The sequence below is a fragment of the Lepidochelys kempii genome, chromosome 9 (assembly GCF_965140285.1).
Source record: "Lepidochelys kempii isolate rLepKem1 chromosome 9, rLepKem1.hap1, whole genome shotgun sequence".
Taxonomy (NCBI): domain Eukaryota; kingdom Metazoa; phylum Chordata; order Testudines; family Cheloniidae; genus Lepidochelys; species Lepidochelys kempii.
This window is the reverse complement of record NC_136388.1, coordinates 26733124-26759716: the sequence shown is the minus strand read 5'-3', so window position 1 is coordinate 26759716 and position 26593 is coordinate 26733124. Positions and strand designations below refer to the sequence as shown.

At 41.9% G+C, this 26593-nt stretch overlaps 1 protein-coding gene across 23 annotated transcripts in view; it reads left to right on the top strand.

The window, feature by feature from the left end:
- The window catches only part of MBNL1 (muscleblind like splicing regulator 1), a 200542-nt gene that overhangs the window by 83582 nt on the left and 90367 nt on the right, over positions 1-26593 (top strand). Inside the window, exon 2 of one of the 23 annotated variants that reach the window (XM_078854392.1) lies at positions 5431-5514. The exons of 20 other annotated variants lie outside the window; for them this stretch is intronic. The gene's annotated coding sequence lies outside the window, so the exon portion shown is untranslated. Of the gene's footprint in view, positions 1-5051; positions 5231-5424; positions 5515-26593 lie in introns of those variants that run through there. 2 more of the 23 variants (XM_073359660.1, XM_073359659.1) reach the window with 2 other exon arrangements.

Sequence of the window (26593 nt, the reverse complement as noted above, 5' to 3'; positions counted from 1 at the left end):
CTGCTATAACATGAAATCTATGTAGAATGCAGGTAAAACAGAGCAGGAGACATACAATTCCTCCCCACCCCCCAAGGAGTACAGTCACAAATTTAATGCGTTGTGGGTTTTTTTTTTTTTTTGAATGAACATCATCAGCATGGAAGCATGTCCTCTGGAATGGTGGCCGAAGCGTGGAAGGAGCATACGAATGTTTAGAATATCTGGCATGTAAATACCTTGCAACGCCAGCTACAAAAGTGCCATGTGAACGCCAGTTCTCACTTTCAGGTGACATTATAAATAAGAAGCAGGCAGCAGTATCTCCCGTCAATGTAAACAAACTTGTTTGTCTTAGGGATTGGCAGAATAAGAAGTAGGACTGAGTGGACTTGTAGGCTCTAAAGTTTTACATTGTTTTGTTTTTGAGTGCAGTTACGTAACCAAAAAAAAATTGGCATTTGTAAATTACGCTTTCATGATAAAGAGATTGGACTTCAGTACATGTATGAGGTGAATTAAAAATACTGTTTCTTTTGATTATTATTTTTACAGTGCATATATTTGTAATAAAAAATAATAATATAAAGTGAGCACCGTGCGGTTTGTATTCTGTGTTGTAATTTAAATTAATATTGAAAATGTAGAAAAACATTCAAAAATATTTAATACATTTCAATTGGTATTCTATTATTATAAGTGCAATTAATCATGATTAATTTTTTCGAGTTAATCGCATGAATTAACTGCGATTAATTGACAGCCCTAGTTCTTATCTATCTTTCAGCACTTGCACTTCCAGTTCTGCATTCTTGTTTTAAATACCTTGCTTTCCCCACCCACTTCTCTTTCCCTCTAACTTTCTCTTTTGTTTTTTTTCCTTCCAGAAATGACTAAGCTTCCTGTTATTCCACTCCGTCAATTTTTCCCCCAATATTATTTTCATGTTGAGCAATATTTATTTGCCAGCAGCTTCCTTTGGAGTTTTCCTACTCTGTCTCCATTGTATTTCTGTTTTTTTGCCAATTACTTTTTATTATTAGCAGACATTATGTCCATGCCTATGTTACTCAATTGAGCTCATGTCCCAAAGTGAAGAAGAAAAATAATAATCTGAAATTATTTTTCTCATAAATTCATAGTCTCCCAGAAAAGACTGTCAGAGGGTGTTTTCAGAAAACTCAACTTTCAGTCTCCTGAAGATATTACACTTTGCATTTTAATATAACAGATCTTTCATTGTCACTGTTTTATATACTCTGTCTTCAGTGGGATTACTCAGATGTGTAAAGTTACTTGTGTGTAATAGTTTGCTGGACCTGGCCCCCAGAATACAACTATGTAGTTTCTACTGTTCATTCTGAACTTGCTGTTTTCAGCGTTAACCATCTTCAGGACTTTACAGAAGTCTGTGTGTTGCTAGACTTTTTTTTTTTTCTTCTCCTCGCTGCACTACTGACTTTGTGCGGAAATTAACACCTTTTAGCCTCTTAAATTATCATAAAACCTTGGTATTTAGTAGAATCCTCATCACAACTATAGATTAGAGTTAGCTTTCTGAAATGTAGAGCTGATCACAAGAGATTAAAATTAAGAATTTAATCACCACAAGCACTTCTTTCCTAAAAGCAAGAATGAAAGCCTCCTCTGCACACACAAGATCTCAATCCTAAAAGCTCAGAGAATTCACTCAAGCTTTTTCCACACTGGAAAATGTGCTAAGGATAAAATTTTTCTTGAAATAATCCAGCTCTAGTTGAAATCAATGACAAAATTCCACATTGTTAAAAGGGAGAAAGACCATCAAGGACAAACTACAAAAAACAAAGCAATAATCAAGATACTGTTGATGAACTGTAGTGGTCAGAAAAAAAACCCAGAGAAACATATGTAGCTAGAATTGAAACACATAATTTGAACTATGTGTACCTCTGTGTGGCATTAATGAACCTGTGTGAAACTCAGCGTGTCTTCATGTGGTTGTGTATCCCATAAATTCTGCTTTAAGTTTGGGGTTTCAGCAAGCCCCAAAACTCAAAGAAACATCTGAATTTCCAGCTGGTTTGCATCAAAATCAGATGTAATATAATGATTTTTGAGGTGTGGTTTTGTTGTAGAACCAGAAATAGGCCCACGGTTCAAAACCCATTTTGTAATAAAACTCTAAATCATATTGAGTTTGATTTATTTGGGAACATTTTGGGAACATAAAATATCTTCCAAAATATTCGTACACTCTTCTAAAATACATACAGTATAGGAGAACAGTATGTGCACAGAAAATATAAACATAGCACAAATGTATGCATATAGAGAAAAGGAGCCAGATTATCAGCCCCACTCTAGCATCCCAAAGCCAACTCATTCCAGCAGCTCAAAAACGAGCTTAACTAACCCCTCTTTTGGGGAATCCTCGGGATGGTGTATACCTGCCATAGAGGCTGCTATATACCACTCCCCTCCCAACGGAAGGGTTGTGATCAGGATAAAGGACCTGTGGTTGGAGCGTCTCTATGCAGCCATGGGCAGTCAATACAAGTTAGAGCAGCCAGCCTTAGTGCAGATCAGTTAAAGAATCCTGATGCCAAAAATGTGTTGTAAAGCCACCTTTACCCTCCTTCTGCTTCTGGTCTTGTGAACAGTGTTCATCCCTAGATTTAGTAGATTTGCTGATAGTCTCTGGAGAGCTGGCTGGTCACATGGTGCTGGCTGCCCTCGTTTCCAGCTGCTCCTGTTGATGACCAGGCTACTCACTGCAACAAAGAATTGTGGAGCGCTGTAAACAAGGAGCAGGATCCAGCCTAGCCATCTCTGATAGAGGCAATTGCTACATAAGAAGAGAATAGGAAACAGGAGATGCTCTGGACCAGTGGGAGTACAGCTGCCAGCCAGGAGTGGGATAAGACTGTCCAGGGGTGGAAGGAATTAGGTAGCCAGGCAGGCTGAGTAAATGGAGAAGAATACCAGATAGCTGAACAGCGTGTCAAGGAAAACGGGTTCAAAGGGGAAGGAACATATGTGCAAGGGGAAGTAAGGAGAAGATGACCAGTTGGTAATGAAACATGTGCAAGAGAACAGGTGGGAGAGCAGAAGAGGTGAGAGAGAGCAGGATGAAATGCAGAGCATTGCGTTAACAACAGATGCATGTTTAACGTGTTTAAAACATTTTGTATTCCTTGTAATCCATTGATATGGTTGCCACAGGGAAGTTATGGGAGGGGATGTGGTCCGTGCTATGAAAAAATTTGAGAAACCCTGGTCAGGGTAAAAGTACAAATGCCTGGTGAAAAGTACATATTAGATGGTCAAAGCAAAGTACAACCAGGAACTGATAATGTTTTTATGTACAAAAGAAAAAACCTTGTGTCTCTGCCTGTAAAAAAGACCTGAGCATATTTTGATTTAGCTTTAAGGTCACTAGCACAAATCTGACCTAGATTGGTAGTGACTGAAAGTTGATACTGTCTGATAGCTGGGTTCCATGTACAATGAACTGGTAGCCCAGTCCAGTTCTGTCTGATAACAAAATCAGCTACAGCCTTAATCGGCCTCAACTGGCCATCTCAGCAAAGAGGCTGAAGACTGAACTGGGCATGGAGACTAGTGGTGGAGCTTGCTGATGTTGTCCCTTCACCAGAGGGGATTACTCTCCAGAGCTTAATCGAGCCAAGATTTGGCAAAGAATCTAAGCACATGCCTATCTTTAAGCCTGTGAGTTCCATTGACTTCAATAAGTCTGCATCCACACTTAAAATTAGGCATGTGTTTAGGTACCTTACTCACTTAGAGTCTCTATGCACACAAACTCCTGTTGATACCAGGGGAGGTTTCATTCACGTAGGTGGAAGAGCCTCCCTAATCAAATTTACAGTTAATTACTTTGTAAAAGCAAATGTGCCTTCCATTCCGAATGTATGTTTTCACTAAAATCAGCAACAGCAAATAACCTAAGTAAAACAGAGCTGTCTAGGGTATAAATATAACACACAGGGGAAGAATCAACAAGTTATTTTTGTATATTAGGGATGACCATGCATAAATGACTCGTGGCTCTGCTTTGCTCTGCTACTTATGACTTACGCAGTCATCCCCAGCACATAAAAATAACTTTTTTATGCTCCCCATTTTGTGCAATCTGCATTACAAGATAATTATTTTCTATCACAAATGTTATTTTGCTTGTTTATATCTTACTAACTAAATTAACATGGTTATCATGATAAGACTTTTAAACTGTGCTGTCACTGCATAGTGACCTGTGCCACATGACAGAACCGGCTCTAGAAAGAATTCTTCAAATCAGCTAGGAAGTTCCATAGACTTAATGGAGAGAATCACATTTGAGCACTGTTGAACCGCTGGAATCTAGTACTGTCTTCCAGTTGATTGGACTGTCTGCTCTCTAAAAGGAAATGCTCCAAATCATTGTTTTCAGCAACGTGCTTAAGCAAGTAGTTAATAATATGGACAATAAAAGTTAGAATAATATTACAACTTTTAGAATAAGCAGGATAACGTAAATGTTGAAAGTGTGCCTCCTTGGAGTTAACCCAGTCTGGGGTTTACGTTACACAGCTGATGTTCATTCACCCACACCCACCAATAAATTCGAAATGTATTGATATGTATTTGATGCATAATTAACTATGTCATGCCATTTCAGTGAAGCTAATGGGTGTGGTTGGTACTCAGCGCTTCTGAAAATCAGCCCACTTATTTAGGACCTTAACTGAAAATCTTAACCTGAATTCATTGACTGTGAATGGCTATAGTAATATTTAAAAATCCAGCCTATCAGTTAAACAAAAGGAAAATCCCATAGGAGAAGTCTTGTAGAATTTAATAGCAAATTAGATCTTTCTTAGATAATTTTTAAATTAACCTACAGAATTTAATAGATTATTTGTCATAGCTAATTTCAATGGCATGATCTTCAGTTTATGTTGGCTTCCTTCCTTTTTGAATTCAATAGGACTTTTTCATAAAGGAAGTCAGTGTTTTAAACTTGTTACTGCTTCTTACATGGAGATCACGTTTCAGATTTAATTTTTATCCATGTTTTGCTTACACAGACATATCTTTCTTAATACTACATTTTCTACATGGCTGCATAAGAGCATTTGCCTGCATATTGTTCGTTGCTAAGCAAGCTAAAATATATGCAGGTGTATAGCTCCATTTTGGCTAGAGTTTGACTGACTGCAGATTTCAAATATGATCAGAGGGAAACACCTCCTTTTGACCATAAAAGGTAATAGCACAAGTCCTTATAATTTGTTATTTGTAAACTTATAAATAGCTGTTCTCTGTATGTATAGTAACCAAGAATGCTTTGGCTAGTATTATGCAAGGAGTTGCCTCCCCAGAGTCTGCTCTCGCTTCTGCTGTTGCTGCTTCCATTTTTGCTGGCCAAGGAAAAGCTGCTGACTTGGCATCCTTTGCAACTGATAGTATTGCAAACATTCAAGACATGAGTAATGGGTGACATCTGGATCTTTACCAGAGCAAGAGGAAGCCGTCTCCTATCTACTGAAGGTAAGGAACAGAGATAGCTAATGGATGTTGGTGAGTGGCTAGGGCTTATTGAATAATAGGTTGGGGAAAATATCCAGACTCTGTGGAACGGCTTTTAGGGCAGAGTCAGGTGGAAGGAAGGAAGTCAAAACAACATCCTTTAGGCTTACAATTCTACCTTCCTTTAGAGTGCCCTAACTGATGTTACACAATCCCATCTGGGACAATTTTAATTACATTTAGGCAAACTGGGTGAAATCCTAGTCCCAGAAGTTTTTGACTGACATCAACAGGAGTGTTGTCATACTTCAGTAAGGCCAGAATTTTACCCGCTGTCTTTATTCTTCACATAGTTTACAGTAAGTTGCCCAGTCTGTATTTTCTGGGTTTTTTTCATTTAAACAAGTTATGTTCTAATACCCTGAGACTATGTTGTCATAACCTTACTCACTACAATTAGAGCTGTACTACTTAACTAGTCCCCTTGAAATCAGTGGGACTATTTGAAAAGTGTTGACCTCTTTATGGTGAGTGAAGGTTGCAGACTCTGGCCCGTAGGCATGCTCTCCCATCCTCATCCTTTTCTTTCTTTCTTTCTTTCTTTCTTTCTTTCTTTCTTTCTTTCTTTCTTTCTTTCTTTCTTTCTTTCTTTCTTTCTTTCTTTCTCCTCCATCTAGCATCTTCCCTTCCCCCTCACTTTTCTTGTGTTTTGCTGTCTTGCACATTCTTTCAATCCTTCACTCATCCATGTCTATCATTCCTTTCGTCCCGCTCTGGTCTTCTCTATCCACATCAGTCCTTCCATCCTTTTTGTCTTGTTTTTTTTCCCCCTTCACCATTTCCTCTGTAATTTCGTCAGCTTAGTGATTAGTTCTTCATAGGAAAAAAAAAAGCTAACAGGTTCAGGAGGCTTCAACAATTGTGGAACCAGATCTAGCTCCCTGCATTATCACTAGCTTTCTCTGCCTCCTCTCAAGTTTCTCTCTCACACACTCTCTTGCCCAGAAAAAAATCACACTGACCAGCCTCTCCTCCCAGCCAAAAACATCCATTTTTCCTTTTCTCTTGTTGGGAGTGGGTGTGGGGGGGAGAGGGGAGCAGTTAAATAGAGTCTTACTCAGGCTGCCCACAGGGTTCCTAAACGGAAGAAACAGGAGGAAGCATTGCATGCCTGTGCCTTTTGCTTCACAGCTATTTCACAACCATGGTTTGTGTCTTAGACCTGGGAATAAGCTGGAAGTGTTGGTGAGTGTGTGTTGCTCACCAAATTATTCTGTTAGTACATAACAAGCCAGAATTGGGGAATACTTCCCACGCTTTTTTATGATTTATAATTGATATATTTGTGATGATGCCTAGAGGCTGTGCTGAGCACTATACACGCACTTACCAAAAAAACAATCCTTGCCCCCAAACAAAAGCTTACAAAATCTAAATAATTTTAGCCATGTGTGTGTGTGTGTGTAAAATGAAGAACCAAAAGAATTGTTTGCCCCACAAAAAACTGGTAGATAGTGAAATCTTTTCATTTATTTTATCTGAAAAGTTTCAGAGTAGCAGCCGTGTTAATCTGTATCCGCAAAAAGAAAAGGAGGACTTGTGGCACCTTGAGAATTCTTACACATGATATACTTAGATAACCTGTTCTTCAGTTTTTTTCTAAAATGTATTTATTCAATACTTTAAGTAAAATCCAATCTTATCCAAGAATTGCAGTACTGAGCAAATCTGTCTTTGAGCCTTAACACCACTGTGGAACATGAAACTCCAACAGTGTGCATGCACACACCCACATAAAAGAGGCTAGAGCCATGTTATTGTTTCATGTGCAGTAGGAAGGACACAAAAGAAGAACAATGTTTGGCCACAGAGAGCTTTCTTCTCTTGCACATTACAGGAGGAATGCAAGTCCAGTTTTCTGACAGCGTAGTCTTTTTTCTTTTTACTATTGCCATTGGATTCTGTGTTCAAAACCATAGAATTAAGCTTTTTTTAAAATCAAATGAGAAAAATTAAAAGAAGTCAAGGGGATTTATTATAAAGCTCCATAGTCAGCAGCATTTTTTTTCAGTATAAAATGAAGGGGAAAGGCTTCAGAGACACATTACAAGCTTCTGCTGATGTTGCAGCAATGAAATATGACTTTAAAACAAAACGTGACTAATATATGGACAACTATGGGCTTTAATCGCAAGAGTAATTCTATCTCATATGTTCACACTACTAGTTTCTTTGACTTCAGTTGATCTACTGGTGTGAATAAGGCTTGCAGAGCTGGATTCACAATGGACCTTGAATATAGAGGGACCTTAGTTAGTTATCCAATTATAGTGCCATGTGAGTGTGTGTACAAAATTGCAAGTGCACAATTAGATAACCTATTTTAACACACAGCCCACTTGACTGTTCCTCAAGTGTTTTGTCTATAGCAAACTGAGTACTTTTAACTACAGCAGTTCTACTAAATAGACATTTACAGGTGTAAATAGATCCATATGAAATAAAAAGAACATCAGATGCTCTCGGGTTTTCTGAAGTGCTGCAACCTACAAAACAGTGAATTCTGGGCCCACCGTGCAAATGCTGCAGGGATACTACAGAATCTATAAAAATTGTTACATAAATTTCTTATCTTTGCAACTGAAATGGACAGTGAAGTTACTACTGACTCCAATAGGATCCCACTTACCGTTCTGCAAAGTAAAGCAACTTATGTAACAGTTAATCCTTTTTATGGTACTTTTTATATAATCCATTGTTCAATCTGATGTATGATTGTGCGTGGAAGAGTTTTAGATATCACAAAACTGCTTACATTAAGTTTTCCAGTGGCAGAGCTAGTGTGGTGTTACCTACATTTCAGTTTACATCATTCCTTTTCACCTGGAATTGCTTTGTTCTTTCCTCAGTGACTGTCTTGAATTAATTTAATTAGCATGTTCATTGTTCAGACAGCTGTGGTAGAAATCACTGTGGGCTAAAATGTTCTGTTGGATCTGTGGAGCTCCTTTTGAAGTCAGTGGGAGACGCACACCCATATTGGAGTAAAATGTGACCAATTAACATTCACTGTTGCTGTTAAATACCTCTTTCTTGATCTGGCATCTTTGGAAATAAGTTCTAATGCTGTCTTTTTCAGAACTAGATATTTATGTTTTGGGCAAAAACAGAATTGCTCTGACCCACCCAAGTTGTAGGAGACCCATAGGAGATTTAACAGGGTTTTACACAATTCAAATTAACAGAGGAACTTTAAACCAGTTTTTATTTATAGATCCATAAAATATACCCAGTACAACATCTCCAGTGCATCTTCGCTATCTAACGTAACATAACATATGCCTCTTAACACCCAAAGTCAAAAAGCCAATATTTGCAGTGCATCTCCTGGTTTCTTTAATCAAAGCATGGCAGACCTGTGTGATCAATGTCTGCTTTGTCCCTGATAAATTTTAAACAAGTGACTAACTTATAAAATACTGAATAAAGTTTGTTTGCTCCTAATACAACAACAGTAAGGACCAAAGGATAAAACAGTGGAAAACCCAGTGTGATACAGTTCATTTTGCAACATGATGTATTCCTTAACGTACACGCATGGGCCATGATTCTAATATTTATACCAACTAGCTGAACTGTTCATTCGGGTAAGTAGAAGGTATACATTAAATTGATATCAGCTCATGTAAAGTCTGATGCATGGTGAACTGATTCTGCTAAACTATCTGGGAGTGCTGCATTGTTAAAAGCTATGCTGCATAATTCTTAGGACCTAGTAATGTATACAGATCTACAAAGGACTTAGAAATCTGAAGTAGATCTCTCTGGCTCACTCTTTAAGATGTTCATTACTGTGAGGTATCTGGTCGTTTAGGGTGAAATCCTGCACCCATGGATGTCAAGGGGAGGTTTGCTGACTTCAGTAGAGTCAGGATTTCACCACCAGTGCTTAGAGATTTGTATCCCCTTACCTCAAAAACAACAAAAATACTCAGCAGAATATTTTCCTTCATTTATTACAACATCTAGAAGACTCAGACTTTTTGTTTTCCTTCTGGTAATTTTAATTTGTGTTTAATTTGTGAATCAACCAAAATGTGAAATTTAGTTGGCTACGTATGAGATATACCTTCTAAAGAGAATGTGGGGACTGAGTATGTATTGTAGTACCATAACAATATACATATGCAAAATCAGTGCTTAACATGAAATAGTATCCACATGTCTTGGTTGATTTGGCTGTCTCATCACAAGGCACAAATCAACTCCCCATTCAGAATTCTAGCTCGTGAATACTGTGTCAACTGCCAGTTTTCATCCTATATGTTTTTAGTCACTAATGGATAATATAAGACTGGCTATATTACTGAGACACCTTCCTATCTGATATGGGGTCATCTGTAGCTGTCAGCAGCTGAACTGTGTACTCACAATATGTGAAATTTGTATACTTCCTCAATTCCTTTCCACTTGCCAAGTGTTTCTTTTTCTTCTGTCTTTACTTAAACAAACATTTAGCTATGTTAATGGTCTCATATCGTTGTCTAAGACAGAGCTCATGACAGTTCGCTTTGGCTAAAATCCTCCGAGTTGCTGGGATGGGAGCTGAGCAAATGCACTGCGGGAGCTAAGGATAAAAGTAATCCATTTTCCCAGGCTGCAGAGTATCATCTGAGGTGCAGGGTGGAGCCTCCTCCTTTAGCTGGAGTAGGCTCCATGGCATACCCATACCCTGAGTGGAGAACTGGAGGGTTTGTACAGCAGCTGCTGCCATGCAGGAAGCCCACATATAGCTGAGCCAGGCCAGGTGTGCATGTTACCTATGTGTATCCCCATCAAGCTCTGACCTCCTCCTCCTTGCTCAGCAGAACAGCATTGGCCCTACTCCTTGGGGAGTAGAGGTGAGAGCTGGATTTTGGCTTTAGTGAAATAGTCAAAGCTTCATAATTAAGAGAAAAAAATGGCACACTGCACTATAAGGTAGATTCATGATTTCTGTCTGTCTCTTTGATTGGTACTTGATACTGATCATCAGAATGTTAATTATTAACAAAGTGAAGTCATTCATTACTGGAAATCTGAAACATCTGTCTGGCTTCTATAGTTCATCAGCCCAGGTTCTCTGTTTACTTCTCCCCCACAGTATGTGATATCTCTGAACTGTTACTTAACTTTGATAACTTATTTCGTGATGCATAGCCTTTTTCTGCCAATAAGGCACAAAGGGTCAGATTCTACTTTCAGATTCTACTTTCTACAATCCCAGTCACTGTAGTGGAGCTGCACAGGTGTAAATTAGATCAGAATTTGGTTTTGATCTTCGGGCTCAAATGTGCCATGAGGTCACAGCCCCATGCTGGGGACAGTGACAAAGTGAATTGCTGAAGCGTTAGCTCAAAGAAGCCTAAGGCATGGAGTTCCCAGGAGGCAAAGTCACCTCACCAACTTTCAGAACGCATGTACTTTCCTCAGAACCCTGTCTGCTCCCTGCCCTTCCCCACTCAAATAGCACAGCTAGCCAGAAGGAGTCCATCTGTTTAAAGGAATTCTGGGACTGCCGTGGTGCCCAGCCCCTCTCTGCTACATAAAGGGGGGGAAATATTCCTTTTGCCCTCCCCAGTGATATACCTGCTGCAGGGGCTGACTTCCTTGGGTTTTGCAAATCTGTCAGCTAAATCCAATGGAAAATCTTACATTGAGATACAATGTGTGGGTTTGTAACACTCTCTGAGCAACTCAGATCCCAATATCAAAAAATGGATTATCATGGTCTATAAGTGTAATATCTGTGATAGATGACATTGTGAATTTATATTTTGCTTAGCTTTTTCAGATAAGCACCTGGAAGCCAAAATAAAAATAATTGCTGGCACATTTTTAAAGTGTAAGGAGAAGTTGTATTATATGCTGGAGGAACCAGCTAGGGGCGGAGCTCTTCTTGACCTGCTGCTCACAAACTGGAAAGATTTAGTAGGGGAAGCAAAAGTGGATGGGAACCTGGGAGGCAGCGACCATGAGATGGTCGAGTTCAGGATCCTGACACAAGGAAGAAAGGAAAGCAGCAGAATACGGACCCTGTACTTCAGAAAAGCAGACTTTGACTCCCTCAGGGAACTGATGGGCAAGATCCCCTGGGAGAATAACATGAGGGGGAAAGGAGTCCAGGAGAGCTGGCTGTATTTTAAAGAATCCTTATTGAGGTTACAGGGACAAACCATCCCGAAGTGTAGAAAGAATAGTAAATATGGCAGGCGACCAGCTTGGCTTCACAGTGAAATCCTTGCTGATCTTAAACACAAAAAAGAAGCTTACAAGAAGTGGAAGATTGGACAAATGACCAGGGATGAGTATAAAAATATTGCTCGGGCATGCAGGAGTGAAATCAGGAAGGCTAAATCACACCTGGAGTTGAAGCTAGCGAGAGATGTTAAGAGTAACAAGAAGGGTTTCTTCAGGTATGTTAGCAACAAGAAGAAAGCCAAGGAAAGTGTGGGCTCCTTACTGAGTGAGGGAGGCAACCTAGTGACAGAGGATGTGGAAAAAGCTAATGTACTCAATGCTTTATTTGCCTCTGTCTTCACGAACAAGGTCAGCTCCCAGACTACTGCACTGGGCAGCACAGCATGGGGAGGACGTGGCCAGCCCTCTGTGAAGAAAGAAGTGGTTCGGGACTATTTAGAAAAGCTGTCCATGGGGCCGGATGCGTTGCATCCGAGAGTGCTAAAGGAATTGGCGGATGTGATTACAGAGCCATTGGCCATTATCTATGAAAACTCATGGTGATCCGGGGAAGACTGGAAAAAGGCTAATGTAGTGCCCATCTTTAAAAAAGGGAAGAAGGAGGATCCTGGGAACTACAGGCCAATCAGCCTCACCTCAGTCCCTGGAAAAATCATGGAGCAGGTCCTCAAGGAATCAATTCTGAAGCACTTAGAGGAGAGGAAAGTGATCAGGAACAGTCAGCATGGATTCACCAAGGGAAAGTCACGCCTGACTAATCTAATTGCCTTCTATGATGAGATAACTGGTTCTGTGAATGAAGGGAAAGCAGTGGCCGTGTTATTCCTTGACTTTAGCAAAGCTTTTGACACGGTCTCCCACAGTATTCTTGTCAGCAAGTTAAAGAAGTATGGGCTGGATGGATGCACTACAAGGTGGGTAGAAAGTTGGCTAGATTGTCGGGCCCAACAGGTAGTGATCAATGGCTCCATGTCTAGTTGGCAGCCGGTATCTAGTGGAGTGCCCCAAGGGTCGGTCCTGGAGCCGGTTTTGTTCAATATCTTCATTAATGATCTGGAGGATGGTGTGGATTGCACTCTCAGCAAGTTTGCGGTTGACACTAAACTGGGAGGAGTGGTAGATATGCTGGAGGGTAGGGATAGGATACAGAGGGACCTAGACAAATTGGAGAACTGGGCCAAAAGAAATCTGATGAGGTTCAACAAGGACAAGTGCAGAGTCCTGCACTTAGGACGGAAGAATCCAGTGCACCGCTGCAGACTAGGGACCGAATGGCTAGGCAGCAGTTCTGCAGAGAAAGACCTAGGGGTGACAGTGGATGAGAAGCTGGATATGAGTCAACGGTGTGCCCTTGTTGCCAAGAAGGCCAATGGCATTTTGGGGTGTATAAGTAGGGGCATTGCCAGCAGATCGAGGGACGTGATCATTCCCCTCTATTCGACATTGGTGAGGCCTCATCTGGAGTACTGTGTCCAGTTTTGGGCCCCACACTACAAGAAGGATGTGAATAAATTGGAAAGAGTCCAGCGAAGGGCAACAAAAATGATTAGGGGTCTGGAACACATGACTTATGAGGAGAGGCTGAGGGAACTGGGATTGTTTAGTCTACGGAAGAGAAGAACGAAGGGGGATTTGATAGCTGCTTTCAACTACCTGAAAGGTGGATCCAAAGAGGATGGATATAGACTATTCTCAGTGATAGCAGATGACAGGACAAGGAGTAATGGTCTCAAGTTGCAGTGTGGGAGATTTAGGTTGGATATTAGGAAAAACTTTTTCACTAGGAGGGTGGTGAAACACTGGAATGCGTTACCTAGGGAGGTGATGGAATCCCCTTCCTTAGAAGTTTTTAAGGTCAGGCTTGACAAAGCCCTGGCTGGGATGATTTAGTTGGGGATTGGTCCTTCTTTGAGAAGGGGATTGGACTAGATGATCTCCAAAGGTCCCTTCCAACTCTGATATTCTATGGTTCTATATGGCATGCCTCTTAATGAAATGAAAGGTGAATGTGTGAGAGTGAACATGTTGCTCTCTCTGGATTGGTTGCTGCTTCGATAGGATATAAGGATTCTCTACGGTTAATGGAGGTCTTCTTTTAGCTCAAGTGGTAATGTTCTGGTTTTTTTGGAGATTTAGGACTAGGGTTCTAGACCTGCTGGTGGGTGCGGTATATTGCAGAGGTGTAGTAGCCTCTCTATAGTTAAGGGTGAAAGCAGGATTCCATTTTGTACGGCAAGTTTTGGATTTCCTTTTCTAACTTCCATCTCCAACAAAAGAGAACGAAAAGATTAAATCCTTATCCTTTCCGATTTTAAGAGCTGAGTCTCCATGACAATCTATTCTGGAAATTTTGAATAAATTGAGCATGAACTCTTCAAGATTAAAAACCTTAAAATTGGCTCCTTTTTAAAATGCTGGAAAAGTCTCTTATATTTTGGTCTGTCCCTCTGTTTGTCCAACAAAATCATATTGCAGCACAACACTGGAGACCGGTGGATTTTGACATTGTCACATGCAGTAAGCGCTTTCAGGGATGTAAACAATAGAATGTTTAGGGCTAAAGATGGCAGCCCCCTTATCTTGGTGAGGACTCACTGGCACAAGCAGTCCAATTTACTTCAGTGGGACTACTCCACTAAGTGCTCAGCCTGAGAACAATCTTGCCCGTAAGAGATTGCCATTGTTTGAAAACTAGCCATGATTCTCCATCGTTGAAGCTGATGGAAAAAAATAAAAGGCCAAAGAATAATATTCTTTGATAGCCATTACCATTGACAAATTCCTACGCCAGCCAAAGCAAAAGTACTGGACTCCTGTAATGTTTGTACTGGGAAGCGTACAGACAGCCTGATTGCTCAGCAGGGTGGCACCCACAGAGAAGCTGAGCACAATCTAATCTTAGATGAACAAATAATGAAAAGGCAGTTTGAGGCTGATTTGTGTTGGGCCCCTTCCATTTTCCCTTTAAAAAAATATAAAAACTATTTAACACTAAGCAGTGAAAACAGAAGCAGCTGTTTCAAGCTGAAAGCATTTTCTTCTGAACAAAGAAGTTAACTTAGTTATTGAAGTTTCTTCAAGGAGGTGGTGGCACAGTCACACATGTTCCAGTTTAATGCCCTGCAAAAAGTGCTGCAGAAAAGCTCTTGCCCCATCGCATCCAATGAGTTTTAAGCGACTATTTTGATTTCTTTGTCTCTTTCTTTGTCTACTGTTTCTAGTGAAGGACAGTTGAAAGTGAGTTGAAAGCTATTTAAGCACAGAACCCAAATATAACATGAGCATAACTAAAAAGGATACAGACTTTATCAATGATTCATGTGCTCTGCTTTAAGGTAACGTATTATGTAGTATAGTTACAATGGGCTAAATTAATCTCCAAAACCCTGTGCAGTTACGCCAGCATTAATTTGACCAGTGCATCCTACCTAGACCTTTATTTGATGGCTAAGTATCTTGGGGGAAAAAACCCTCCATTTCAGTCAAATCATTTTTTCTGAGCAAACTGAATTGCCTTAATTTAACAGTATAAGTAGAGCCCTGCAAATCCGTGGCTATCCGCTTGAGATCCATGAACCATTTTTGTGGATCAGATGTGTACAGGGCTCTAAGTATAAGCAGACTGTCCTAAAAGGGTTAACATTTTAGCATTGTTGAACGCAGAACACAAGTTGCATGTTAAAGTACAAAAAATGTTTTACAGCATGTTCTGAATAATTATTTAGTTGTTGTATGCCAGTACAAGTGATACCTATTTGGCTATTCTGATGGACATAGAAGCACTGTTTTTCTATTATAATGCCAGAGACACTGTCTATGTTTCAGTCCCCGAGATTTCTCCCCCTTTTCCTCCATATTGGCTGCCTTCAGTTTACTTTCCAAATACAGTATGTGCACTGGAATTAGGTAGCATGTTTTGGATGTTAGTGAAGCAATATGTTTTACTTTATTGTAAAATTTCTAACACATGTGGGTGTTTAGCCACGTGTGTGTTCTTTGTATTCCTAAAAATATACTCAGGTCATGTCATTCTATTTCAGTTCAGCAGTTTAAAATACATAGTGATACCCTGCACTTGGTGGGATTTTATAACAAGTAAAATGTGTTGGATTTATTTTGTCTACTTGGAACTAAAAATGCTAGAAAGCTCTCAAACAGCTGTGAGGAGAAGCACAAGTCATATTTCACTGGAGACTTTAATTCAGTTGAGTAGCACTCTTTTAAAAGTAGGAGATTAAGATTTCTTTTTTTGAAACTGTTTCTTTTTGAAGAGTGAAATTTTGGTAAGAGATAGGTTCCTAATATTGAGCCTGATGGTGAAAGTCTTGTGTGCATGGAATTTCCATTAAATTTAAATGGGAGTTCTGCAAAATGCAGTGTGTGCAGGATCAGATCCATTGTCTAATTGTGTTTGATATTAAATTAATATAATATAAACAATGACTTCTTAGGACACTTTATAAGGACTTTCAGCACATGGCTTATTTTGTAACCAAACTAATCTGAATGAAAGCACCTATTTGTTTTTCCAGGTAAAAAGAACAGTCTGTCTCCTTTAGCCACTTAGATCTATGTACAGGGATTCATTTGAACCTCTGTGCATTTGCTCCACAAAAATTCACACTTCCTCAGTTTCACTTTGAGTTTTAGATTGAAACAATACTAGAATCTCAAAGGCAAGCAAAACTCATTAGAAAGCACCAATTTTCCCTGGTTTGGTGCTGAAATTGTGTGACATTGAATTTCTCCCGGCTTCAGTGTGAGATTCACAAATTGGTTCAGATTTATCTGAATTTGGGCTCAGGTTCACTGGAATCTTTCAAAAATAACAAGGAGTCCGGTGGCACCTTAAAGACTAACAGATTTATTTGGGCATAAGCCTTTGTGGCTAAAAAACCAGTTCTTCAGATGCATGGAATGAAAATTGGTCTGTCATTTTCACTCCATGCATCTGAAGAAGTGTTTTTTTACCCACGAAAGCGTATGCCCAAATAAATCTATTACTCTTCAAGTTGCCACTGGACTCCTTGTTGTTTTTGTGTATACAGACTAACACGGCTACCCCCTGATGCTTGGAATCTTTCGGTGAACTTGAGCTAAATTTCATATTTGTGATATGCCCCAGAACCAACCAAGCGTCACATGCTTTTTGTGTTTTATATCCCAAGTTTCCCACAACTCTATCCTCTCACTCTAGTTATGTCACAGCTGAAGATGAGTTGGGTTTGCAATGTGTTGATAGCTGTGTTGAGAGAGCTTGCACAATACCTACCTTAAGTCATGTCTATTAGCCCTACATTTTTATGAGCACTGAATTCATATAAAACACCCTTTAGCCTACATAGAGAATTTCATAAGATTCTGATACATTATATACTTCTATAAAACTGTATATGTAATTGTTAGGACTATATTGAAATAAATTTGGTCAGTCTAAAATCCTTGGGGGTTGCGGGAGCAGCCTGACTCTTCCAGTACAAATGGGAAGTGTGGTCACTCTGCGTTTGGGGATGTTTATATGGCACGAGCGAGCAGAGGTCTAGCATTACTTAGATATTGTTGCTTTTGTCCTTTTGATCTAGATCCTTAACTTTCAATAACTGGATCATAACGCATCAGAAATGCACATGTGATTCTTGGGTTCGAGAAAAGAAACTTTTCTGACAATTTAACTCTCTTTACTTACAAGCAAACTGTGTATCCTAATCGGCTGCAGCTTTTGACAATAGCCAATTGAAGCTGGCCCTCAGGCAAGAAGTCCCTTCCCTACCCTGCCCTGAACCATTGTACAGTACGATCCCCTACAGAGTTGTGGGGTCAGCTATGCTGATTTCCTGAGGCCAGCACAACTGGTGATTCTGACCGCAGAATTGACTACTCATGCCCAGGCAATGATCCAGTATGGTATATGAGCCTTCAAGTAGTTGCACTTTCCTCATCATGAGTAAATAATGAGGCTTGTACTCTCTGGATGTTAAGCAGGTTTAACCCATTGTTTAACCCATGGCTTTTGCACGAGTTACTTGATTGATCTACCTCTCCAGGTCATGCTCTGTTGACAGCCCTTGGCTGCATCCTCAAACACATGCCTGCCTGGACCTCACACATCCCAAAGCTTTGTCTGTCAGATGCACGTCACTTGGATGGAATAATTCAGTCTGCTATGATACTGACTAACTAGAGGCAAGAACTGGCCACTAGCCTTTTCTGCTGATTGGTTATCTTTCTGCATCTTCCAGGTGCCTGAAGATAACCCTCCAAAATCCTGGGGAGCCAGACAGACCACCCCAACATCATCACAGAGAATACAGCCTAACTCAGTCCAGTATTGCCAACAATGGGTGCTGGAATAGATCTTCAAGCCACCTTAAAAAGCCATTCTTGAAGATGGAGTGGGCCCATAAGACTGTACCCAGTCTATTAGGAGAGCCAAGGGTTGTGCTCATTTCACAGCCAACAAACCCTTCTACTAAGGGTTGAGATGAGCACAAGACATCCTCTATTGCAGGATGTCACAGAGTCCCATGTTCTTCTGGCTGGCCAATTATCTGACACTGTAGCGGCAGATTCAAATGCTGTCTGCTTGGAGAGTGGGAAGAGGCTACCACAGAGGCAGTAGGGAAGGAAAAGGCTGAAGAACATAAACTGACCAGCAGTGTAGCACAGGTCTGGCAGGGTACTACTGTTTCTATGTCATTCATTGACCCTATAGAAAATACATCGGAAGATCATGAAACTATAACTAAAGACCATGACCAAACTCCCACTGAATTCACTGGGGCCAGTATTTCACCCTATAATTGTATTTACAGTACATGGCAAGGGGGAATAATAATAAGCATTTATGTAGTGCTTTATAACAAGTTAACTAATGTAAAGCTTACTCGGATCAAAGTCCTAGTATTAGAATGCCAAAACCCAGGGCAGGCACTGCTGTTATGCAGCAGATAAAAGTGATCATTTTAGTTGTTCCCTGTTGATGCATATTAAAATCATCTCCTTTTCCCCCTACAAGAGTCTGCCTGTTCACAAAAACAATTGCTCCTGCCAGCTGAGATGTGCCATCTGCATCGAAGTGCAGAGTTGTGACCGTTTGCATTGGGTGAAAGATTCTTTCAAATTCTGAGTGAGATTTTATATTGCTTTGTTGGAAAACACCACAGAACCATTCAAAACAGGCTTGAGATACTTACAACAGCTGACTTGAAATTAGAGTATGTTGAGTGGAACTTTACTCCAAATGAGTGAAACCTGCAGGTATGCTACATGTTAAGGGCCTGACCCTACCAGGAGCTGAACACCTCCTGTGAGGTGCTGAGAGACCTCAACTTCCATTAATTTCAGTGGGAATTGTGGAAGCATCCACTAGGCAGAGTAATTAGGCTGCTGGCCTAATCCAAAACTCACTGAGGTTAACAGGAGTCTCCATTATTTTTAATTAGCTTTGGATCAGGTCCTAAATGTGTTCTATGTGGTTTTGTTCTTTTATATGGGAAGTGCAGTTCCAGTGGTTCCAATACTAAAATTAAATGTTTTGCACCCTCCTTCCAAGTTAACTTGGTATGCCTCTGCTCAGAGCAAGGTGCTACAGGACAAAACAGTCCATTTTGTGGGTAACTGGTGACAGGAGTGATAGGAGTGGCTGCAAAAGTGATTCTGAACCTATGCAAAAGGCTCACTTCCATTTTTACCTATGAATTTTTAACTGTCAGAAATGCCCATTTAGGAAAAGCATTTGCCTGAGAGTGGAATGTTGCCAGGAGCAGGAAATCAGAGAGCACAGAAGAAAGGAAGTGCAAAAGCCAAAGTAGCAATGGGTGAGAATTTAGAGTCCAATCCTGCCAGATGCTGTGTGCCTGGTGCAAAGTGTTGAGCCTCCTCAACTTTCATTGCCAGCACCTTGCAATAGGATTGGGCCCCAGGATAGCAGTAAGTGCTGATCTTTCCACTGCAGCCACCTGTATTTCAAGGGCCTTGTCATTGATTTCCGTGGCTAGACGTTTTGTTGGCTTATTTTTAATAACTTTTCCCCACTCCCTGTTTCTACTTAAAGCGTTAGAAATTTGGTTCTCTCAAACCGTTTGACTACAATTTGAACATGCGACCTGAAGCCCCAATTCTGCAAGCTGCTCTGCATGAGGAGACCCCTACAGCTGCACAGAGCCCCCCGCCTTCATGTAGGCAGAGAGTTCTGCCAGCTGAGAGGATCTTGCAGATTGGGGCTTCAGGTTGCATGTTCAAATCTTAGTCAAACCATTGGGGCCTAAGCGAGGGTCATACCCCAGGACAATTTAGATTTGGCTGTTTCTGTATAAATTATGCTGTTCTATGCAGGTTGGAAATTTACTGCATGAATAATGTATAAGTTGCAGTGTAAACACTCAGATTTCTTTCGTATCATGTATAAACTAGTGAGAAGATTTAAAATCTGTTACTGTACTTGAGATACTGCAATTTTTCAGAACCAGAAAATAACGCTATTTGAATACATAGCAAGTTTTAAAATCTCTACTTGCTAGGCAAGGAAACAGAAAACTTTATAGTTTTTATTTGGATTATGCTAATAAATTGGCTTGGTATTTTCAGGACTCTATTATATGCATGGTTTCAGTCAGGCCCACCGACAGCAATTCCAGGCCCCAGGGCAGAACAGTCAATGGGCCCCCGCTGGTGCCCAGCAAGCTGCTGGCTGCACTACTGGGTGCTCTCTTCCAGCACAGCCAGGGCTTCCACATGCCTGCTTGGCTGCCTGTGCCGGTACCACCCCGCACGTGCCTAGGACTAAGGCACCGACTTCTAGATTTCCTGGGGGTGCTTGATCCCCCACTCTGTTCTAGGCCCCTTTCCCCATTGCCCCACTCCACCTCTTCCCACCCATGCTTTGCCCCCTCCCCCGAGGGCACCTCATATAGAACTGGTGCCTCCCCATAATGGGGAGGGGCACAATTTAAAGCTCAGGTCACGTGTTCCTCCTGTGCCCAGCCCAGGGCCACCATGCTCTCCCTGCCCCATGTTACCTGCAGGGGAGGGGAGAGTGCTTTATCCTCCCGCTGTGCCTCCTGGCATGTTCTGTCACGCTCCCTGGCAGGCAGGAGCCCAAGACAGAGCCGCTTTTAACACTGGCCCCTCCCGGTCATTGCTCTGCAGCTGTGCCCGGCAGCTGTCTGAGAGAGCCTGGCTGGGGAGGAGGCGGCTTCTGCTCCCTGCCTGGCTCGGTTGCCAGGGACCCTGGCACCTAAGCCCGGGCAGGGAGTGGAAATCACCTCCCCAGCCAGGCTCTCTCAGGCAGCTGCTGCACAGGGCTGCAAAGCAGCGCCTCAGTGGCTGCAAGGGGCTGGTCCCACCACTTCCACTCCTGGTATCTGGGCCATGCGTCGCACAGGCCTGCCCCACCTCTTTCCACCCTCCCCACCCCTCCCGCTGCTTCTCCCAGTGCCTCTGGCACACCGCCAAACAGCTGACGGCGGCGGGCGGGAGGCAGTGGGGGGAAGGGAACGAGCTGATCGGTGGTGACTGCCGCTGGCGGGAGGTGCTGTGTGGGGAGGAGGGGCTTATGCTGCTACCGCAGCAGTGGTGGTGGCTGGGGGTCCCAGGCCCTTTTAAATCGCCCAGGCCCCTGGGCAATTGCCCCCTTTGCCCCTCCCTGTTGGCGGGCCTGGTTTCAGTTCTGTTGTATTGGCTTGTGACTGGCAATGTAGACAGCTGTGATTTAAATCAATTTCTGCTAATTAAAGGCCCAAATTAAAAAAAGAAAAATAACTGAGCTTTAGATTTAAATAGCACTCCATGTATTGGGTGAAAATGGAGAACAATTCGTCATAAAGTTTTTTTTTTTAACAAAGCTGTTAATTCAACATGCAAACATGTACTGTGCAATTTTGAAAAAATAGTTTCTAATTTGCATCTTACCACATATAGTAAAGCATAAGATTTCAAGCTCTACCCTCGTTTTACTCAGGGCTTGTTCCTGTTCCCATTCAAGGCAGTGGGAGTTTTCTCATTGACTTGAATGGGAGAAGGATCAAGCCTTCAGTGAGGTTATTATAAAATATAAATGTACATCATGTAACAAACCAAATTGCTTAGGGGCCAACCCTGAAAGGTTTTCTGTTTTTAAATGGCATGCCCTGTTAGTTGATCGGGAACCCTTTCTCATGTGCCTCCCTTTGTAAATTTCTGGTTGTTTTTTTTATAAAAGTCACTTACATGCCAAAGACATCTGCATAAGTAACCCGTTTTCTGCAATACTTAACACATCTTCCCTTATTTGAATTATGTAGCAGTATGTTATCGTTTTCTTAATTGAACCCTCGGTATACAATTCTCTAAGCTTTTCAATATCTAGAGAAGAAAGCACACATTTTGGCAGCTGTAGCAAGAATCATAATGCAGTTTAGATCCAACTGTTATTTTATCCCTGAGAAATGTTATGTTTTCTGCTCAATTTCCTTTGCTACTGTGACAAAGTTCCTGCTCTACCTTGGTGGGTCTTGCGCTTATTGGCGGATTTGCTCGCCTTGGAGCTTCATGGCAGTCCTCAGCTTGGCCGTTTTTCTGAACCCACAGTCCAGGTCGACTCCTCCTGTGTCTGACCAGGAGTTGGGAGGATTTGGGGGAACCCGGGCCAGCCCTCTACTCCGGGTTCCAGCCCAGGGCCCTGTGGAATGCAGCTGTCTCGAGTGCTTCCTGGAACAGCTGTGCGACAGCTACAACTCCCTGGGCTACTTCCCCATGGCCTCCTCTCAACACCTTCTTTATCCTCACCATAGGACCTTCCTCCTGGTGTCTGATAATGCTTGTACACCTCAGTCCTCCAATAGTCAGCATTCTCACTCTCAGCTCCTAGTGCCTCTTGCTTCCAGCTCCTCACACGCACACCACAAACTGAAGTGAGCTCTTTTTTAAAATGCAGGTGCCCTGATTAGCCTGCCTTAATTGATTCTAGCAGCTTCTTGATTGGCTGCAAGTGTTCTAATCAGCCTGTCTTAATTGTCTCCAGAAGGTTCCTGATTGTTCTGGAATCTTCCCTGTTACCTTACCCAGGGAAAAGGGACCCACTTAGCCTGGGGCTAATATATCTGCCTTCTATTACTCTCCTATAGCCATCTAGCCCGACCCTGTCACACTACATTAATTCTACATGCATTACCTAGCACCATTACTGTAGGCACAGAAACTAAAAATACACCTTTAACTCTTTCTATGAGTGAAATAATTAATATTAAATAATTTGTCTTATAATTGCTGAAAGATTTTTGTTTTGTTTTGCTCTGTTTCTTTGACTGGACTGTGGAAAGTTTCACTGAGGGCTCTAGTCTGAGCTATTTCCTCACTCAGCGTTTCTTTCCAAAATGCTTTGTGTAATTAAATAATACAACAAATGAGTTAAATTATTGTTTTGTTTTGTTTTAAAAAAAAAGGAGTGGGAGAAAAAGAAATTAAGAGTTACAGGCAAAGAAAAATGGGATTTCCCACAGGGATTTGAAATGAGATGCAGAGTTATAGAGGAAGAGAGATAGGGGAAGTCTGTTCCAGACAACAGGAAGGGGAAAGCTCTCATGCCAAACAATGGCAAGCTGGTATGTATTTTGGCGGGAAAGGATTGAGATGGAGAGAAAATGAGGAGCCCAGTATTAGAGGCATGATCCTGTTGAAGTCAAAAGGAGTCTTTCCACTGACTTTAATGGGAAGTGTATCAGCTCTTTTTGCAAAGATGTGAACTCCTGCTCTGGCTCCTTTATGCTGGGTAAAAGGGCTGAAGTAGTGTAAAGAAGATCTACAAGCCCCAGATCCAGCCAAGAGAATCTAGCACAGGTACTGGGCATTACAGCTTCAGGCTGATCTCCTAGCTCAAGTGTAGAATGTGTGCCTAGGCATAGAAAAAGACTATTACATCAAGACAGGCTCCCAGGACTCTAAACTATACTGGGGGCCATTCCAGTCCTGAGAGCCGCCTGGAGTCAGGTGGGTGCAAAGGTGGCGTAAAGCCACCATAGTCTGTCCCTGTTCCACATTGTAGCTCCATATTCTGTGTTGTGACTTAGAGGCAAAGCACAGAATTTCACCCTAGATCAGCAGTATGAGAGGTAGAGAGAAGCGCGGTCTGTTGGGTATGGTGGAACTGAGTCTCTGGGAGATTTTAAAAGTTAAGGGGCTTTCTCCCAGACCTGACTGTATTTTAAAGAAACCTTACTGAGGGCGCAGGAACAAACTAACCCAACGTACAGAAAGAATAGCAAATATGGCAGGTGACCAGATTGGCTTAACAGGAAAATCTTTGCTGAAGCTTACAAGAAGTGGAAACTTGGACAGTTGACTAGGGAGGAGTATAAAAATATTGCTCAAACATGCAGGGGTGTAATCAGGAAGGCCAAAGCACAATTGGAGTTGCAGCTAGCAAGGGATGTGAAGGATAACAAGAAGGGTTTCTACAGGTATGTTAGCAACAAGGTCGGGGAAAGTGTGGGACCTTTACTGAATGGGGGAGGCAACCTAGTGACAGATGATGTGGAAAAAGCTGAAATACTCAATACTTTTTTTGCCTTGGTCTTCACAGACAAGGTCAGCTCCCAGACTGCTGCATTGGGCAGCACAATATGGGGAGGAGGTAAGCAGCCCTCAGTGGTGAAAGAACAGGTTAAGGACTATTGAGAAAAGCTGGACATGTACAAGTCCATGGGTCTGGATCTAATGCATCCGAGGGCGCTGAGGGAGTTGGCGAATGTGATTGCAGAGCCATTGGCCATTATCTTTGAAAACTCGTGGCTATCGGGGGAGGTCCCAGATGATTGGAAAAAAGGCAAATAGAGTGCCCATCTTTTAAAAAACGGAAGAAGGAGAATCTGGGGAACTGCAGGCTGGTCAGCCTCACCTCAGTCCCTGAAAAATAATGGAACAGGTTCTCAAGGAATCCATTTTGAAGCACTTGGAGGAGAGGAGGGTGATCAGGAACAGTCAATATGTATTCACCAAGGGCAAGTCATGCGTGACCAACCTGATTGCCTTCTATGATGAGATAACTGGCTCTGTGGCTATGGGGAAAGCGGTGGACGTGATGTATCTTGACTTCGGCAAAGCTTTTGATAGGTCTCCCACAGTACTCTTGCCAGCAAGTTAAAAAAGTATGGATTGTATGGTAAGGTGGATAGAAGGCTGGCTAGATCGTCAGCTCAATGGGTAGTGATCAACGGCTCGATGTCTAGTTGGCAGCCAGTATCAAGTGGAGTGCCCCTGAGTCTGTCCTGGGGCCAGTTTTGTTGAACATCTTAATTAATGATCTGGATGATGGGATGGATTGCACCCTCAGCAAGTTTGCGGATGACACTAAGATGTGGGGAGAGGTAGATATGCTGGAGTGTAGGGATAGGTCAAGAGTGACCTAGACAAATTGGAGGATTGGGCTAAAAGAAATCTGGTAAGGTTCAACAAGGACAAGTGCAGAGTCCTGCACTTAGGACGGAAGAATCCCATGCACTGCTACAGGCTGGGGACTGACTGGCTAAGCGGCAGTTCTGCAGAAAAGGACCTGGGGATTACAGTGAACAAGACGCTGGATATGAGACAACAGTGTGCCCTTGTTGCCAAGAAGGCCAATGGCATATTGGGCTGTATTAGTGGGAGCATTGCCTGCAGATCGAGAGAAGTGAGTATTCCCCTCTATTCGGCACTCTTGAGGCCACATCTGGAGTACTGTGTCCAGTTTTGGTCCCCCCACTACAGAAAGGATGTGGAAAAATTGGAGAGAGTCCAGCAGAGGGCAATGAAAATTATTAGGGGGCTGGGGCACATGACTTATGAGGAGAGGCTGAAGGAACTGGGCTTATTTAGTCTGCAGAAGGGAAGAATGAGGGGGGATTGGTAGCAGCCTTCAACTACCTGAAGGGGGGTTCCAAAGAGGATGGAGTTAGGCTGTTCTCAGTGGTGGCAGATGACAGAACAAGGAGCAATGATCTCAAGTTGCAGTGTGGGAGATCTAGGTTGGGTATTAGGAAAAAGTATTTCATTAGGAGGGTGGTGAAGCACTGGAATGGGTTATGTAGGGAGGTGGTGGAATCTCCATCCTTAGAGGTTTTTAAAGGCCCAGCTTGACAAAGCCCTGGCTGGGATGATTTAGTTGGGGTTGGTCCTGCTTTGAGCAGGGGGTTGGACTAGATGACCTCCTGAGGTCTCTTCCAACCCTAATCTTCTATGATTTCTACTCCTTTTGAAGAGAATAGCATAATTCCCATTGACTTCAATGAGCACAAAATGAGTCTGAAGGACAGTTTTGAGCTGGAAACGGTTGGGAGGCCAGTAGAACTGCGACAGTGGATGTTGATGAATTTCCTGTTCATGTGTATGTGTGAGAAAGCAGGGAGCAGCACAGTGCATGTTCCTGAGGGAGGCTGTAGAAAAGGGAAGTGCAGTGGTTAATTATGTTTAATTTTACAGCAAATAAAATATTTGAGAGCTAAAAGAAAAATAATAATCAGCCTCACTGTTTTAATTGCAAACACTTGTCGATAGGAATTCAGGAAAGAACCTAAAGTTCAGATACAGTACATTAGTCACAATCAAACAACCATCAATAATTAGTAAAAATAGCTGAATTTTGATACAGCCCACAAAGTATCTTGACTAAAATGACAAAGAGAAGCATTCCACTTTTCCGAATACAAAGATGTTTTCATAATTAAGTTTTTAATTGCTCTGACTTGATCACTCAAGGACGTTTTCAAGGACAGACAAGTCCTTGCTGATACCTCCTTTTGATTGCGTACAATGGGACAGATCCTCGGCCCCTGCTAAAGCTACCCACTCCTTTCCAGTGACTCAGGTGGGCAAAGAGTAGGATTGTAAAGGGCCAGAGCATACAGCCAAA